The following is a 9,766-nucleotide window of genomic DNA, read 5'->3' on the forward strand; positions in this document are numbered from 1 at the left end:
ATTATACTTCTTACCCCCAGGATCTTTATATCCAACAGACATAAAATATCCGTTCGACTGTTGGAAATTACTTTAACTACTGATCTGATGTCGAAGTAATTGCTGCATCGCCACCAAAGCCCACCATCTCTTAAGCTAAAGTAGACCGAGCTAACCCCTATATTAGCATATTACTAAGACAAACAGAAGGCACTGTAGAATCATCTAGGACGTGAGCTTGTCAATTTGAATATGGAGTGACACCAGCTTAGCCCCGGCCAACAGCTTGGGAGGAACTATGAAGAAGGTTAGCTCATGCACGGTGACGTCGCCAGGATCCTTGTTGCTTGTCACCTCCATTTCCACCTTGACAGCGTCGGTTTGGGCTCCCCAGGCGGACCATTCGCCCACATCTTGGCCACGTAGTGCGGTAGTGGGGACGACCCTGCCCTGCTGCAGACGACCAAGACAGCGATAGGCGTGCCGATGTCGAGCATGGCGCCGACCAAGAAAAACGCGTGACCGTCCTCCTCCGCGAACAGCAAGAGCCGTGGCTCCGACAATGGCACTTGCAGCTGGAGCACCTTGTTGTACTGGATCCTGTGCACGAGCATGGGATGCACGGTGATGATGTGGTGGGAGAGCGCCGGAGGCGGGCCTTCGTAGCCGCAAACGGGCATGGGACATTTGCAGGGCGCGAGCGGACACACGCTCTAGTGATCGGTGAGCTTGTGGTAAGTGATGTCGAGCCCACATCCTTCCTGCGGGCACTCCACCCTCATCGAGGAGAGGACGGCGTCCAACGCCGTGTTCTGCATGTCGAAGCCACCACCGCGCTCGCACTTCTCGCACTGCCGCTAGTTCCCGGGACACTCGATGCGGCAGTCCGCGCAGGCCAGGTGCCCCCCCTTGCACTGCACAAATCAATTAAACAACACATCAATTAAGAAACCTGCACTTAGCCGAATGGAGGACGTGTATTCGGACCTCATACAATGGAGGCTTCAAGGGGCGGAGGCACAAGGGGCAATGGAGCAAGGTGAGGTCCATCGAGACCATAGAGAACTCCATCGGCGGGTCCTGTTCCGTCTGCATGATCTCGCCCTCCTCGTGCACAACCATCTCTTGCTTTATTAGGGTCGGGGCATTACAAAGCTTTACCGTCACATATTCATACTACTTCAAGGTGTATTAAATCAACACATGCAAATATCAAAAGGAGAGTCACGGCATGCATGCATGCGTTGTAGTTAATGCATCGGTAAATGCAAATTATTGAACTATATTGAGTGCAGTGCTTTGATGTATCGCGTCAACTCGTACAAGACCGAGAAGTTTGATTACTACAATGCCGTCTTGCCTTAACCGCACCTGCCTTTGGTTGCATGACAAGTGGGCCACCCACCTGTTGGGCCCACCTGTCATAGACGCAAAGGAAAGAGTAGTAAGTCATTGAAGCTGCGTCCCTCCCTCGCCCATGAGCGTGGTGGCTGGCACACGCTCTCCCTCCCGCATGCAATGGACACGCATCAGTTCAATGGTGTCAGATGGCCAGAAGCATACTATAGTAGTCCTCCACTGCAGTAGTACTCCATCATTGTTCGACTTGCCGAAGAGGCGAAGAGCCAAGCGCAGCCCGGATGCTCGTGTGGCAGTATCATGTGTAGAGTAGTCTAGGATAGCGTGTACCGTGCCTATAAGCTTAAAATCGTTGGGGTCGGTTGCATGCTTTTTTTATTAAAATAATATTCTGGCCCAACCTTTTATCCCGGTGATTCTATTTTGCATGCTCATCTGGTCAAGATAGGAATATATATTTTAATTTGTGGTGGGGTAGATGTTAGAGGTTGCAGCAAATGGAGTATTGTACACTATGGGTCTTTTAGCCAAGTTTAGAGGCAACCATGTGGGGCCAGTGCTATGATGTCTTCCGTCAACTCGTACAACGAGGAGAAGCTTGATTTTAGTACTACATGCCTTCTCCCTCACCCATGCGCGCGGTGGCTCGCACACGAGGACAAGCTTTTTCTTATAGTACTACAACAAGCTATCCCTCCCACTCGCGGTGGAAGGACATGCAGCAGTGGATTCGATACTGTAGAAGCAGTAGTAGTAACATCACTGGTCGTCTTCTCGAAGAGGCGAAGAGCCAAGTGCAACCCGAACGTAGCAGTTGCGAACCTTGGAGCACGCATATAGGCAGCCTCTTGCATGAGACAAAATTGCTATTTGAGCCCACTATTACTTGCTAGTATAGCCCTATAACCAGAAAGGAGTATTTGCCTTTCAAGAGATTTCAACAAGTGACTAGACTACACCAAGACGGAGTACATATGGAACAAAATGAGTGAATCTACACCGTAAATAAATACATAGTTCTCTCCTTTTCCTCTCTACCTTGGTCGCGGTGCACAATAGTGAGTATACTAGTACTATCATCTTGAAATTTACGAAGTCACCATAGGCACCTCGTTGTCGACGAGAACGTCTCCTAACGCACGATAGACGCGAGCAGCAGTCGCCTCCATAGGTGCTTGAATGCCAAGGAGGGAGAGGGTAGCAGTTCCCGAGATGTTGAACGGTCAATGATGCATCCTCAAATTACATGTAGAGGGAATTAATTGGAGAAGCAGAATAGAGCCAGCACGATGTGAATGCATACGAGTGTGGATTTTCATATAAAGTCGCCCCACCACTCCAATCCATCTACTCCTAGTCTCTGCACAACACTTCTCACTCCAATCCAAGACCAATTGACCAGAAGCCAGAAGCACCTATGGAGGCGATGGACACGAGCGGCAGTCGGTTGTGCCAAATCATTCAAGGCGCCGTCCTCCGCCCTCGCACCGCGCAGCATTTCCAGACGGTGTTGGCGACCGCCGGCGTCGTAGTCCTCGCCAACACCGGCTTCGCCTCTCTCATGGACGACATGATGGTCAACTCCATCCGCAAGTTCACCAACGTCAAGAAGCACACAGACGACCTTGCCATACAGCTCCAGCCTGCGCGCCCAGGCTCCTCATTGCCTGCCACCCTTATCGGCCTCCATGGTGACGAACTCTTTCAAGCCCTGGTGGCCCTGCAGGTGCCGGAGGTCGTGACGAAGAATGTGCACCTCCAGGCCGCGCTCGTCGCGCAGCGCCTCGCCATGCAAGAAACTGTCAACCTGCACATCCACGTCTATGAGGAAATCGTCTACATAGGCCACTACAAGGCCAGCAAGGACAGAAAGACGTTGGCCTTCTTCCAATGGCTGGAATCTTTGGACGCCATTGTTCAGAGCATGTCGACCTGGCCACGAAAGCCGCTGCTACTTAGCAGCCGTTTGGTGGGCCGGTGCCCTGAGTCGAGGAGGTGGACGTCCTTGATGGATGCATCTCTTCTTCTTGCCTCCTTTAACCAGCACTGCATTGCCTCGTGTCCTTATTGTTTTATTAGTATAGGAGTATATGGTAATTTTATTCCAGTCGTAACATTTTCATTATGAGGTGGGGGCGCAGTTGCGCAAACCGACCATCGGCAAATCCCCACCCCGCCCATCGGGCGTCGGCTGAGTTTAGAATTAGAAGAGAGAAACAAGGGAGAAGAGCTATCTGTAGCGCAGATGCTGTTGTCAGATGGGACTCGCGTTGATAGAATAGGAGTACTGAGCACTAGTACCTCTTTTTTAGGGAAAAACAGTCATATGTCTAGTACTACCACTAGTTGGGTGCGTGCGACCTATACGTGTCATCACTTTAGGTCTCCTTTTTGAACCACAGTGAAAGTGCAACTATCCCTAGGTGGTTTTGGTAATTCATAACAACATATAGCTCATTGAGCTAATGCTATTCCAAGACTATAATTTCAGGAAAGCTCAATGAATGGCATGGCATGGATGATGGAAGTGGATCCCTCAAAATACTAATCACAAAGAATTGGCTCAAGCTCAAAAGCTCAAGACTCTTCATTTTATATTTTAGTGATCCAAGATCACATTGAGTCTATAGGAAAAGCCAATACTATCAAGGAGGGATGAGGTGTTGCTTAATGAGCATCTTGCTTCATGTGCTTAGTGATATGCTCCAAATACCCTCAACTACATCCTCACATCCACAAATGACCTAAACCTAAAGTCAAACTCGGCCCCACTGATTATTACTATCCGGCGCCACCGAGTTTGGATGTCATAGCCACTGCCACAAACCCTAGGCGAAGTGAGCGATCGGTCCCACCGAGATTGCAAAGTAAACTCCTTGTTTCCCTTTCGTAACAGTTCGGTCTCACCGAAATGAGCGAATCGGTCCCGCCAAGTTTTCCTGACTAACTCTCAAGAAAGCTTATTGCCAAAATCGGTCTCACCGAGTTTGTGTAATCGGTCTCACCGAGATTACGTTATGCCCTAACCCTAACCATATCGGTCCTACCGAGTTGCATGTCGGTCCCACCGAAAATCCTAACGGTCACTAGGTTTACTAAATCGGTCCGACCGAGTCTGTTGAATCAGTCCCATCGAGTTTGGTAAATAGTGTGTAATGGTTAGATTTTGTGTGGAGGCTATATATACCCCTCCAGCTCCTCTTCATTCGTGGAGAGAGCCATCAGAACAAACCTACACTTCCAACTTACCATTTCTGAGAGAGAACCACCTACTCATGTGTTGAGGCCAAGATATTCCATTCCTACCATATGGATCTTGATCTCTAGCCTTCCCCAAGTTGCTTTCCACTCAAATCTTCTTTCCACCAGATCCAAAACTTATGAGAGAGAGTTGAGTGTTGGGGAGACTATCATCTTGAAGCACAAGAGCAAGGAGTTCATCATCAACGCACCATTTGTTACTTCTTGGAGAGTGGTGTCTCCTAGACTGGCTAGGTGTCACTTGGCAGCCTCGGACAAGATTCTGGAGTTGAACCAATGAGTTTGTAAGGGCAAGGAGATCGCCTACTTTGTGTAGATCTACCGCTAGTGAGGCAAGTCCTTCGTGGGTGACGGCCATGGTGGGATAGACAAGGTTGCTTCTTCGTGGACCCTTCGTGGGTGGAGCCCTCCGTGGACTCGCGCAACCGTTACCTTCGTGGGTTGAAGTCTCCATCAATGTGGATGTACGATAGCACCACCTATCGGAACCACGCCAAAAACATCCGTCTCTCCAATTGCGTTTGAATCCTCCAAACCCTTCCCTTTACTTTCTTGCAAGTTGCATGCTTTAATTTCCGCTGCTCATATACTCTTTGCATGCTTGCTTGAATTTTGTGATAATTGTTTGACTTGTCCTAAGATAGCTAAAATCTGCCAAACTCTAAAATTGGGATAAGGCTAAGTTTTTATTGGTAAAGTAGTCTAATCACCCCCTCTAGACATACTTCAAGGTCCTACAAGTGGTGTCAGAGCTTTGGTCTCCATTTGCTTTGATTTCCATAGCTTTTGGTGGTCATAGCCTTGGTTTCACAACCTAGGAGAGTATGGCGTCTAGTGAGGGAAATTATCACCGTAGAGGTCCTTACTTTGATGGTACTAATTTTGCTAGTTGGAAGCATAAGATGAAAATGCATATTCTTGGACATAACCTCGCCGTTTGGGCTATTGCGTGTATTGGCTTGCAAGGTGAATTCTTTGATGGGAGAGAACCAAACCGTGAAGCTAGCACGGATGAATTGAAGATATTGCAATACAACACTCATGCCTGTGATATCCTCTTCAACGGATTGTGCCTCGAAGAATTCAACAAAATCAGCCGTCTTGAGAATGCAACGGAAATTTGGGATACTTTGATTGATATGCATGAAGGTACCGACTCCGTCAAGGAATCCAAGTTGGATGTGCTCCAAAGTCAGCTTGACAAGTTCAAAATGAAGGATGGTGAAGGTGTCACTGAAATGTACTTTAGGCTTGCACTTATCACAAATGAGATTGCCGGCTTAGGGAGTGAAGAGATGACCAACAAATTAATCATCAAGAAGATCCTCAGAGCATTGGATGGAAAGTATGATACCATGTGCACATTGATCCAAATGATGCCAAACTACAAAGATCTCAAGCCAACGGAAGTCATCGGAAGAATTGTTGCTCATGATATGTCACTCAAGGATAAGGAGGAACTTCCCAATAAGTCAAGTGGTGCTTACAAAGCCTCAAGTGAAGCCCCCACATCATCAAGTGAGAAACAAACCTTCAATGAAGAATTGAGCTTAATGGTGAAGAACTTCAACAAATTCTACACGAGTAGAAGCAAACAAAGAAGCTCCAAGTCAAGGACCTACAATGATATAAGATCTTCTAGTCGAGAGCGAAATTGCTACAATTGTGGGAGACCCGGACACTATTCCAATGATTGTACGGCACCCTACAAAAGAAGAGAAGATTCTCCAAAAAGAAGAAGCAAAAGAGAAGAATCACCACCCAGAGAAAGGAGGAGTAGAGATGATTGTTATGAACGAAGAGCCTCACGGAGAAGCAAGGATTCGGAAAGGAAGGACAAGTCATCGAGGAGCTACACAAAACGAAGACATCAAGCTCATGTTGGTGAATGGGTATTCGGCTCCGACTCCGACAAGCACTCCGAGAGAAGCTATCACTCCAACTCTGAATATACTCAAGATGAAGGTGTTGCCGGTCTAGCACTTGTGTCATCCAACTCCTACGACATATTTGACTCACCAAATGAAGGAATTGGAAGATGCTTCATGGCCAAAGATCCAAAGGTAACACATCCCGAGTATGTTGATTTCAATAGTGATGAAGATGACTTGCTTTTGGATGATGATTTACTTGTTGACAACTCTAGTGATGAATACTATGATGAAACGTCAATCAATCATGCTAATAAAGATAAAATGAATGACAATGATAAGGATAAGATTGAGCTTCTAACTAAAGAACTAAACATTCTTAAGTTAGCTCATGAAACTATCTTCGAAGATCATCGAGAACTTTTAGGAGCTCATGAGAAGTTATGCTTTGAAAAGCTAAATCTTGAGCAAGAGCATGAGTTCTTAAAGGCAATCAACGATGATCTTCGTAAGAAAAGTTCTTCTTACATTGCCAAGCGTTTACTCTTATCTACTTACATGCCTCAAGTCAAGTCTAGTAACAAGTACAGGAAAGATCCTTCCTCTAGTAGTAACAATAATAATGTCAAATCCAATATTGTTGCTTCTAGTAGTTCTCTTGATTCCACTAATGATTCTCTTAGCCAAGTTACACTTGAGCAAGAAAATAGCTTATTGAAGGGAATTATAGAGAAAGGTGTTTACAAGAGCCTTGCCGGGAGTAAGCAATTCGAGGAAATTGTACGCAAGCAAGGAAGGCACCGGAAGAATCAAGGTGTTGGTTTTGAACGAAAGTTCAATGCCAATGGAGTTGAGTGGGAAGAAGATCAATACCCCAAGATGAAGTATGTTCCTCAACAAGAGAAGTATGATCCTACTTCCTTCAAAGGAACACAAGCACAAATGATCTTCCACCACAAGACCACAAGAACAAAGGCAAGGACAAGCTTCAAGAAGAGATTGATGCATTTGAAGAAGCACCTAAGGCCTCGGTCAAGTGGGTTCCCAAGACTACGTCATGTTCTACTTCATCAAGTATAACTACAACTCCAAGGATTCCCATCAAGATGATGTGGATCCCGAAGAAGAAGAACTAGAGAGTTCTTGAGTGTGACTCCCCAACATTATTCACTCATATCATTTTGGCAACAACAAGTGCAATCAACTTTCACATCATGCACTAGTTCAAGGAGTCACAAACCCTCATGTTGGTAAGGCAAGGGACAAGGTAACCTAATGATTTCATGGACATCATCATGTGTGTGCATCATTCTATGTCTATGGATATTCTTGTTTGTTCCTTGTGGGACTAACCCATGTAGGTATGTTGAAAGTGCAACTCACTCCAAACGATTGCTCCAAATGATCTACATCAACATTGAGCATCCACATCTTCAACACCTACATGAAGTCATCATCGACAAAACCCAAGGTTAGTTCATCCCTCTAAAAGGGGGATTTCACATCTAGGGGGAGCTTAACTCTAAGAATTGAGTCAAAGCAACTCTAGTGATGTGAACACATCAATGCATTATGTAAAAGTGGTAACCCCACTTGAGCTTAAACGATGAGTATGACCTATGATCAAATGTTCTCATTTGACTCCTAAGTCAATATACTCATATATAGATGACCTAGTCATCGCCAATTGTTTGATAGATGCTAGAATTGGTTGTGCATGCTTTGCCACATATTTCATTTTCCATCTTATTGTGTGAGCATGTTGGTGCACATTTTACTCATTCGAGGACATCCACTTGTTGTTTTGATTGATTGGCTTCTTTTTCTTTTTGCCAAGTGGATGGACAAGGATGCCTAAGAACCTTCTCTAGCTATCTATGCTTTTCTCGTCTCAAACTCTATTCATGCTACATCAAAAAATTTGATCAAGTCAGATTTGAACCACTCTGTGTGAGGAGCACTCGGAGTCCCCGATTCGTTATAGACTTAAACTTCCAAAACTTCTTTGTGATTATCGGTCTGACCGATTCCACCATTTCGGTCCTACCGAGATCACTAAGTCGATCTAGGTTTTCAATCTCGGTGCAACCGATTTGAACTTTTCGGTCACACCGAGTTGCTGTAACTGTATACAGTTATGCATCTCGGTGCCACCGAGTTGTTCCACTCGGTCACACCGACAGGGTCGGGCTATATATACTCACGGGCAAAAATTTGGGAATTTCTCCGAACCTCTTCGCCCGCGCAATAGCTCGATGTGCCACCAGGGTCTCCGGATCGTCTCCTCGTCGCCAGCCGCCTCCTGTCGCTGGTCTCCACCGCTGTCAACGGAATTCACCCCCGCCGTTGCCGCCGTAGCGAGTTCATCGCCAAGCTAGGGTATGGACTCGATCACAGTGCTATCCTTGTCCGATTCCTAGCACATTGTGTTCATAATGTTTCTTGCCACGATTGAAACACTCCTATCCAGTCAACACAATCCTTATATTAGATGGGATTTGAAAATTTAGGGTTAGGTTTCCGCCGAAACCATCTCGGACCCACCGAGTTGAAAACCTCGGTCCCACCGATTTGGCTAACGCCATTGCACTAGTAACTCTCGGTCTGACCGATAATTGCTAATCGGTGTGACCGATTTTAGGACTTTGTGAAACCCTAGCAGTCTCGGTGCCACCGAACTGTGACTCGGTCCAACCGAGTTCACCAGTTTAGGTTCCAAAACTGCTTCGGTATCACCGAGTTTGAGAATCGGTTGATCCGAAATGCTTTCTATGGAAAACTAAAACTGAATTTTTGAATCATTCTTTTGCAAAAATGTCTGCATTTTGTGATGCTCATCCATTCTATCTCATCTATAACTATTCACAGGGTCAGCAGTCAGTGATTTGCAGCATGTCAGACCAAAGTGATAGTCAGAACAAGTCAGAAGAGCACAATCACATGAGTGAGGGCACTAGTCCCTCTAGCACTTCAGATGATGGCAGCAGGAGCACCCCAAGCAATCTGCCTAAAGCTGCCACCAGGACAAGGAAGAAGAGAACCTTAGAATCTGAGGATGAGGATTATTTGGCAGAAGAAGATGAGGCTACCTCCAAGATGGTAGTGCTCAAAAAGGAGTATGCCTCAGCAAAGAACACTAAACCTGGACTCAATAAGAAGGTTCCTGCCAAGTGGAAACCTATGCTGAAGGTCAGAGGATCTACTCAAGTGCCTGAAAAGACTGAACCCAAAGAGGCATCTGCAAGGAGAGTCACAACTTCCAAACCCAAGAAAGTTCCCACTGGAGAAACTATGAA

The 9,766-nt window shown here is 46.2% G+C and overlaps 1 pseudogene; it reads right to left on the minus strand.

Moving 5' to 3' along the window:
* Window positions 1–204: 204 nt before the first annotated feature.
* On the minus strand, window positions 205–797 carry LOC119279692 (annotated as a pseudogene).
* Window positions 798–9,766: the final 8,969 nt, after the last annotated feature.

This window comes from Triticum dicoccoides, chromosome 3B, assembly GCF_002162155.2.
Source record: "Triticum dicoccoides isolate Atlit2015 ecotype Zavitan chromosome 3B, WEW_v2.0, whole genome shotgun sequence".
Classification (NCBI taxonomy): domain Eukaryota; kingdom Viridiplantae; phylum Streptophyta; class Magnoliopsida; order Poales; family Poaceae; genus Triticum; species Triticum dicoccoides.